This window comes from Triticum aestivum, chromosome 1B (genome assembly GCF_018294505.1).
Source record: "Triticum aestivum cultivar Chinese Spring chromosome 1B, IWGSC CS RefSeq v2.1, whole genome shotgun sequence".
Taxonomy (NCBI): Eukaryota; Viridiplantae; Streptophyta; class Magnoliopsida; order Poales; family Poaceae; genus Triticum; species Triticum aestivum.
The window spans coordinates 674057651-674067338 of record NC_057795.1 but is presented as its reverse complement, the minus strand read 5'-3'; positions in this window follow the sequence as shown (position 1 = coordinate 674067338).

Here is a 9688-nt window from a genome sequence, read left to right as displayed (position 1 = left end):
ATGGACATTGGATGTCGTTGATAACGGGATCACATCATTAGGAGAATGATGTGATGGACAAGACCCAATCCTAAGCCTAGCACAAAATCGCGTAGTTCGTATGCTAAAGCTTTTCTAATGTCAAGTATCATTTCCTTAGACCATGAGATTGTGCAACTCCCGGATACCATAGGAATGCTTTGGGTGTACCAAACATCACAACGTAACTGGGTGGCTATAAAGGTGCACTACGGGTATCTCCGAAATTGTCTGTTGGGTTGGCACGAATCGAGACTGGGATTTGTCACTCCGTGTGACGGAGAGGTATCTCTGGGCCCACTCGGTAGGACATCATCATAATGTGCACAATGTGACCAAGGGGTTCATCACGGGATGATGTGTTACGGAACAAGTAAAGAGACTTGCCAGTAACGAGATTGAACAAGGTATCGGCATACCGACGATCGAATCTCGGGCAAGTACAATACCGCTAGACAAAGGGAATTGTATACGGGATTGATTAAATCCTCGACATCGTGGTTCATCCGATGAGATCATCGTGGAACATGTGGGAGCCAACATGGGTATCCAGATCCCGCTGTTGGTTATTGAACGGAGAATGTCTCGGTCATGTCTGCATGGTTCCCGAACCCGTAGGGTCTACACACTTAAGGTTCGATGACGCTAGGGTTATAGGGAATAGATATACGTGGTTACCGAATGTTGTTCAGAGTCCCGGATGAGATCCCGGACGTCACGAGGAGTTCCGGAATGGTCCAGAGGTAAAGATTTATATATGGGAAGTCCTGTTTTGGTCGCCGAAAAAGTTTCGGGTGCTATCGGTAACGTACCGGGACCACCGGGAGGGTCCCGGGGGTCCACCAAGTGGGGCCACCGGCCCCAGAGGGCTGCATGGGCCAAGTGTGGGAGGGGACCAGCCCCATGTGGGCTGGTGCGCCCCCCCACCAGGGCCCAAAGTGCCTAGGGTTTGGGAAGGGGGCGCCTCCACCTTACTTGGGGTGCAAATTTCCCCCTCTCCCCCCTGGCCGCACCCTAGATGGGATCTAGGGGCTGCCGCACCCCTTGGTTGGGAACCCTAGAGGGGCCGCAGCCCCCTCCCTCTCCCCTATATATACTTGAGGTTTTGGGGCTGCCATACATAAGAGTTTCCACCTCTCCCTGGCGCAGCCCTACCTCTCTTTCTCCCCGTCTCTCGCGGTGCTTGGCGAAGCCCTGCTGGATTGCCACGCTCCTCCATCACCACCACACCGTTGTGCTGCTGCTGGACGGAGTCTTCCTCAACCTCTCCGTCTCTCCTTGCTGGATCAAGGCATGGGAGACGTCACCGGGCTGTAAGTGTGTTGAACGCGGAGGTGTCGTCCGTTCGGCACTAGGATCTCCGGTGATTTGGATCACGACGAGTACGACTCCTTCAACCTCGTTCTCTTGAACGCTTCCGCTTAGCGATCTACAAGGGTATGTATATGCACTCCCCTCTCTCTCGTTGCTAGTATCTCCATAGATAGATCTTGGTGATTCGTAGGAAAATTTTGAATTTCTCCTACGTTCCCCAACAAAAACTACATCTGGTAATGGTTAGTGTCGGTGTCAAAACCAGCGGATCTCGGGTAGGGGGTCCCAAACAGTGCGTCTTAGGATCAATGGTAACAGGAGGCAAGGGACACGATGTTTTACCCAGGTTCGGGCCCTCTTGATGGAGGTAAAACCCTACGTCCTGCTTGATTAATATTGATGATGTGGGTATTACAAGAGTAGATCTACCACGAGATCAAGGAGGCTAAACCCTAGAAGCTAGCCTATGGTATGATTGTTGTTGTCTATCTCTATCGACTAGCCTGGCCTCGGTTTATATAATGCACCAGAGGCCTAGGATAACATGAGTCCTAGCCGAATACGCCGGTGGGGGAGGAGTCCTTGTCTTGATCGCCAAGTCTTGTGGAATCTTCCTTGTATGCGGCAACTGTCCGGACTGGCCCATGAGTATACGGCCATGGGGATCCTCGGCCCAATCCACTTGATCGGGAGACGACGTGGTGAGTACCCCCTAGTCCAGGACACCGTCAGTAGCCCCCCGAACCGGTCTTCAAGTTAGGGACGCTCCTCGATTCTTTTGAACTGTTCTTCATCTTCGGTTGCCGGTCATGAAAACTGGTTCAACAAATCTTCTCATCTTCTATCTTGAGGATCGCCGAAATGCATTCGACGAGTTTACACATCGGGTATCCGAGGAGCCCCTTTAAGTTTCCGGCCTTTATCAACGCCTTGTTATTTTTATGCCACACCTCGGGTTTGAAGTTATTCCCAGGAGGCAGTTTCCTCTTGCGTCCGAGCTCTAACGCCGTACTGCATTCGAGGTATCTTTTGCAGCCGAGCACCAACGCCAGACTGCTTCCCAGCTCTATCGCCGAACTATGTATCCGAGCTCCAACGCCGGACTATGTATCCGAGCTCCAACGCCGGACTGTATCCGAGGTGTCGTAAATCACCTTGGTTCAAAGAAGTTTGAAGGAGTTTAGCCAAGCTTAATGCCGGAAATGCCCTCTATGGAGCCAGCCACTAGCGTCCGAGCTTTGTGCCGGACTGCTTCCAAGGTGGTGCACCACCCCGAATGTGGGTCTATTTTTGTCAATATTTTTTGACTGGTGCAATTTATTCTCTGCCGAGATACATAGCCAGTAGCCCTCAAGGTGGGTATCGGTCTAAAACCCGAGATGCCCATAAAGGATGACATAAGACCGCTGATCCCCGTAGCTGATGAGACTCAAGTTGACTTGCAAAATCGGTCTGAGAATCAAGTCCTAGCTCGGCAGAATACTTCGGGACACAAAAAGCGGCGTGCTCAGTCCTCGAGACTTAGGTTGGGTGCGGCCGACCAACCTGAGGATCAAAATCTCCTCGGAAACTGTATTGCACTTAAAATTTTCTGCATTGGATAGGCAATGCAGTAGCCCCCGAGACATTGGTCGGGTGGTGACACCAGATCAGGGGATTGATGTGCCCCTTTAATATTTGTAAATAATAAGCCCGAAGCTCAGTAGCCCCCGAGCCTTAATGCGGGCACGGGAGGCCGAATTAAGGATCGATATCCATAGTAAAATCACAAATTGTGTGTAATGACTCTATGTATCCAAGTACTTTACGTCATTAATGCTCGGATCCGCATTGTACAAAACTTTGTTGGCCGACCATCGACTTCCACCTCCTCGGCCAATAGCCGAGGAGTGTCTGTCCTACTTTATAAAGCCTTTATGAGGGCAAAGATTTACAACAAACAAGGCAATCTGGCCATACGGTTTTATAAACAAAGGTACGTGGAGAGACATGTTATATTACTATTTAACAGAAGAAATGTCTTCCAAAGAAAATAGTCCCACTATCGGTTCCTTTCTTTGGGTTGTCATGCTAAGCATGATCATGAAACCTCAGCTCCAATGTAAGAGCAAAATATCGAGGATTTAGTTTGGGAAGCCAGTTAATAGCCCCCGGTAGCATTCGGCGACAGTCGAGGTCAAGTCGTAAACACTTCGGCCATTGTTATGAATGGCCCGTCGTTTAACGCCGTCATCGGATCGCCGACCAGTTTACGCTTATTGTGACAGTCAGTTTTTGGCTTTCTCCACTGAGGTGCTTAACCATGTGAGCTGGAAGCACAATCACAGTGGTTCTCCCTTTGCACACCTAGCCGAACAAAGCGGAACATAGGAGGCAAGCGCAGGAGTCGGGCAACCCAACTATTGACCGAAGACACAATTCGAAACCGATGCATATATAGCAATATCCGAGAATGTGTTTGCCGAATCTCTAAAGGTGTCCGGCGTTGCACTGCGAGACTTGTGCTAAAAGCACACAAATAGTTTAAAAGTGCCATGGGCTCAAAAAGCCAAAAAACTTATTCAAAAGGTTAATGTCCGAACTAGATTAAGTGTTCGGTGCCAATCCGAAAATTGGACTTTAGAAAAAAAAGGTGCTTCTGCCGTGCTTTAACATGACACATCCTATCTCAAAACTTCAAGCAGGTCAGCCTACGGCTTCTTTGAGAGACAAATTAGGCTCCCCGGCTAGTGACCGCACACTTGTGTCGAAGGAGTGATAAATAATAATAAAAACTTTGCAACGACTAAGAAGAAAAACACTCATCATAAAACGGCTCATATAAATTTAAGAGCCCCCAAGTGACTTGGGTAAAAGAATGATTGCATGTACCGAAGTACTTATATCATATCTATGTTCAACCGAACTTTAATCGCGTCTTAACCGACCGTCGGCTTCTCCCTCTTCGGTCAAGGACCGAAAAGTGTTATGTACTCCATCTGTCAAGAATATCGACGGTGTTTCCAATAACCAGGCAATCAGGCCATAAGGCTGTAACAGAACAAGCGCGCTCAGGGAACTTATGCTATATTACTGCTAAGAGGAAGAAGCATCTTCGAAGAAAATAGTACCCCCACCGATACCTTTCTTCGGTGCTCATTGTTATTATGAGACTTGTGCAATAGATTTTTTTTGTACTCATGAGTTCCGTTGTGTGCCGACCATGATTGAAAACAATAAGAACGCTAGCTTTCGGCTTCACCCAGTCTGAGGTCCGGCTCGGTTGACCCGATCGTGACAATCGCAGAGGTGCTCCCTTTACTCCCTAGCCGAACAATCAGGAACGTAGGGGTAAGCACAGGAGCCAGGCAACCCAGCTTGCAAATCGCTTAAGTCAATATGGTGCATATTGTGGCGTAATACACGAACAAGGAACAAAGCCGTACAAGTATAATCATATGCAAGAGGAAAAAGCTTCATGAAGGAAGCCCCCAAGTAAGGGTATTTGAATTTGCGCGTCACAAACAAAGTTTGGACAAGGAAATTTTTACAAGCAACTTTTTTCCGAAAAAGTATAATGCTTGGTCAAGACGAACACAAGTTAAAAATTTAAAACTTTGAGCATGAAGACAACTTAGCTGGTTAATGTGTTCGGTATTGATGACGCGGTCCGAGCTTGACGCGGGACAAGGTTCTATCCCCGAGCCGGTCCCGAGGTGGCGGAGCAAAGAGCTCGGCACTCCGAAGTGGTGACATAGCACGGTCAATGCAGGACGGCAGGGTGATGCAGAAATCCCCGGCATGGGGTAATGAAGTGTTGACGAAGCCCCCCGTCCAGCCGAGGTGACGCCAAAGGATATAGTCCGGCTGGATCATTTTCCTGTGCACAAAAAATAGTGCAAACCGGAGATAATAGTAATAATAATAATAAAAAATCGTTGCATAACAAATAATTTATGCAAAGTGAGTAACAAAAGAAATATGGCCTAGCTCCGAAGTCTATGTTGATGCAGGGCGGCGGCGTGATGCGGTAAAGGCATGGCAAGGCCTGAATTCACAGGTCGGTTCGAGTTCCGGATGCGGCGTTTGCCGGACTATGTACGGAAACTGACCGAACCACCATGCGACCGTCGTTAATGCGGCCACTATTTGATAGACCTGGGTACATATGACGAACAAACCAGAGTAACAATCTATTGGGAAAAATGAACCCTAACAAGCAAAAAAAAACTAGGATTAATAGCACCTAGCTTATTTGTTGTAGCAATCCGAAGAAAGGTGATTCCCAAATTTGGGACTCGATCCGCACACCTATCGCCTGATGGGCGATAAAGCAACGGCATGGCGATGCTGGCAAAGGTTGGCTCGCCGAGGCAAAGCCCTCGGTCCAGCTAACGTGACGGAGCTGGTCGGCCAGCGATGCCGAAGTCTCCGGAGTAGGTTGATGAAGAGATGATGAAGCCCCCGGTCCAGCGATGCAGGTCGTGACGTGGTCGATGCCGGCTTGATGAAGTGACCGTGTGGCGATGCAGGTGTGCCCGCTCCGTGTAATCGGTGGGGCGACGATGTTGGTGACGATTTATCCTTCGCGATGCCGAACTATTGTTCGGCTGGCCGAGATGATGATCCGAAGAAATTGAGCTCGGCTCAACAAAGCGACGATGTGTCTAACGCAGGTCGGCCGCCGTGGAGTGATGTTGTCGGGCTGGTTTGACACCGGCGCGACAATGAAGTTCGTATTGCAAGAATACATTTAATACTACTGGGATGTGTTTGAGAATAGAACACAACACCCCATACGAAAACTTCCTTCAAAAAGGATGTCCGAGATCCCGTTCATAAAGAAGATGAATTCGGGTCAGATTCGTTCTCGCGCAGAAAGTAGATCCAAAAAGTGCTGCACTAATCCGAAGTTTCCCGAAGTTTGGACGGTCGGATCGAGCTGAATTTTGGGCAGGTGGTAGATATGGTAATTCCGCAGCAAATCAACGGTTGGATCTTCCAAAGGACATCCGAGCTAGATGCTGGATACCACGCCCTAAACTCGTCTGGATTCTCGTCCAGATTCAACAGGGCTCCGGTATATCAGAGACTGCCGGAGATTCCTCCATCGGAACTCGACGAAATTTTTGCAGGGTTGTTGTAGACTTAATTCCGCATAATTCCACCGAAGTAATCGTTTAAGCGACACTCGAGGAGGCGGTGGCGGCGGATACAAGTTTGCTGTCCAGAAAAACAGCACGGTCGCCTGAGGGCAATGTTGACATTGAGCCCCCGAGCTCCATGGATGACTCCTCCAGGATCTTGATAGAGATCGGAGTTGGTGTTTGATGAAGGCCTTCATCCTAACATGACGATCGGAGGTAGGGCGCAGTCCTCGGTCAAGCCAAGGTGACCAGTCGAGCTGGTGACAAAGAAGCCGACGTCGCAGTTGACCTGCAGTCGAGCCATTGATCCTTTCGCCGATCACACAGCGGAACTCTCAATGAAAGAAACAATGTCGGTGTCAAAACCGGCGGATCTCGGGTAGGGGGTCCCAAACAGTGCGTCTTAGGATCAATGGTAACAGGAGACAAGGGACACGATGTTTTACCCAGGTTCGGGCCCTCTTCATGGCGGTAAAACCCTACGTCCTGCTTGATTAATATTGATGATGTGGGTATTACAAGAGTAGATCTACCACGAGATCAAGGAGGCTAAACCCTAGAAGCTAGCCTATGGTATGATTGTTGTTGTCTATCTCTATCGACTAGCCTGGCCTCGGTTTATATAATGCACCAGAGGCCTAGGATAACATGAGTCCTAGCCGAATACGCCGGTGGGGGAGGAGTCCTTGTCTTGATCGCCAAGTCTTGTGGAATCTTCCTTGTATGCAGCAATTGTCCGGACTGGCCCATGAGTATACGGTCATGGGGATCCTCGGCCCAATCCACTTGATCGGGAGACGACGTGGTGAGTACCCCCTAGTCCAGGACACCGTCAGTTAGAAAACTCACCGGACATGGGGGCGCGCGGCGTGGAGTCCGCGGTCCTCGGACGTGGGAGGAGGTGTTTCGGAGCCCTTGAACAGCACCTTCCATGCGTCCTTGAGTCTCATGCCGTAGAGCTCTCGAAGTGTCTGTTGTTCGGCCGGGACGAACTCCCACAGATTAAATGCCCGTCTTTGGCACGGAAGAATCCGGCGGACAAGCATGACCTGGACCACGTTGATAAGCTTGATTTTCTTGTCCTTCATATTCTTGATGCAGTTCTGAAGTCCGTTCAGCTCCGCAGGCACGCCCCAGGCCAGACCCTTCTTTTCCCAGGAGGTGAGCCGCATGGGAATTCCGGATCAGAATTCGGGGGCCACCACCCAGTTGGCATCACGCGGCTCGGTGATGTAGAACCACCCCGATTGCCACCCTTTCACGGTCTCCGCGAAGGAGCCGTCAAGCCAGGTGATGTTGGGCATCTTGCCCACCATGGCGCCTCCGCACTCCGCTTGCTGGCCGCTCACGATCTTCGGCTTCACATAGAAGATTCGTAGCCACAAGCCGAAGTGAGGCTTGATGCGGAGGAAGGCCTCACACACGATGATAAACGCCGAGATGTTGAGGACGAAATTTGGGGCTAGATCATGGAAATCTAGCCCGTAGTAGAACATGAGCCCGTGGACGAAGGGATGAAGTGGAAATCCTATTCCATGGACGAAGTGGGGTTCCGGAGTTGGAATGATCTGCCCTGCGTCCGGTAGCCGGTGTGAGATGTCTGCGGCCAAGTATCCGACCGCCCGGAGCTTTGCAATATGGTCCTCCTTCATGGTGGAGGCCACCCACTTGCCTCCTGCTCCGGACATGTTTGGCTGTGCGGAGAAGGCATGGACTAGGGCGCTGGAGCTCGAAGGCAAGAATGGATAAGCAAAGGAGGAAGAAGGCATGGGTGAAAATGGGGAATCCTTATCCCTTTATAGAGGCGACGAAAGCGATACGCCTCCCCACTTGCCCGTTGAGGATCGCTTATTTCCCAAGATCCACGATTGATGGTGCGGTTGGGTTACCCATACCCGTATTGATGGGAATCTCGTGATAAGGGGACATGATCTCTGCTTTGACAAGACGTGCCGAGGAAATCGCCTCGCAATATGCGCTATGGCTGGTTGTGGGAAAACGGTTCGAATAAAGACCCGACCGTAGTGCCGTGTCATGTTGTCTAAAGTTGTTAGCAGACTACATTTGTGAAATATCATTCTCTCTACGGTGGTATGTGAAGATCATCCTGCAGATCCGAACACGGTTTAAGTGTTCGATAATTACTTTGGAGTATTCGGAGATGGAACCCGCCTTGCAATGCCGAAGACAAACTGCGTGCCGGACTCATCGTCATTGAAGCCTGGTTCAGGGGCTACTGAGGGAGTCCTGGATTAGGGGGTATCCGGACAGCCAGACTATATACTTTGGCCGGACTGTTGGACCGTGAAGATACAAGACTCAAAACTTCGTCCCGTGTCCGGATGGGACTCTCCTTTGCGTGGAAGACAAGCTTGGCGATCTGGATATTATATTTCCTTCTCTGTAACCGACTCCATGTAAACCCTAGCCCTCTCCGGTGTCTATATAAACCAGAGAGTTTAGTCTTTAGGGACAGAATCATAATCATCGTAGGCTAACTTCTAGGGTTTAGCCTCTACGATCTCGTGGTAGATCAACTCTTGTAACACTCATATCATCAATATCAATCAAGCAGGAAGTAGGGTTTTACCTCCATCGAGAGGGCCCGAACCTGGGTAAATATTATGTCCCTTGCCTCCTGTTACCATTAGCCTTAGACGCACAGATCGGGACCCCCTACCCGAGATCCGCCGGTTTTGACACCGACACCTGGGTCTCTTGTGAAGTCATGTCACAACCAAAATGCATGGGAGGTATGGGCTTTCGCGATATCAAACTCTTCATCTTGACGCTACAGGCCCAGCAAGCCTGGCGACTCCTGTCTCAGCCTGACTCTCTCAGCGCTCGAATACTTAAAGCAGTATACTATCCGTCTCTTCAATCCTCAAGGCAGAAGTGGGCAAGAATCCATCCCAAGTATGGCGCTCCATAGTTGAAGGGCGGGATGCACTCAAACTCGGTCTTGTGAAGCGTATCGGGTTGGGAGAAGGCACCAATATTTGGCGTGGCAACTGGATCCCCCGTGACTTCAAGCTCCGGCCGGTTTGCCCAAAATCTCGGAACCCTCCAGAACAGGTTTCAGAGCTCATAAACCCTGTCACTCTCACATGGAACCGCGCAATGTTTCAGGAGCATTTGTATCCAATGGACATGGAGGCAATCTTCAATATCCCTCTAAGCAGCAAGATTCAGGAGGATTTTTGGTCGTGGCATTACGAACGGAAGGGGAT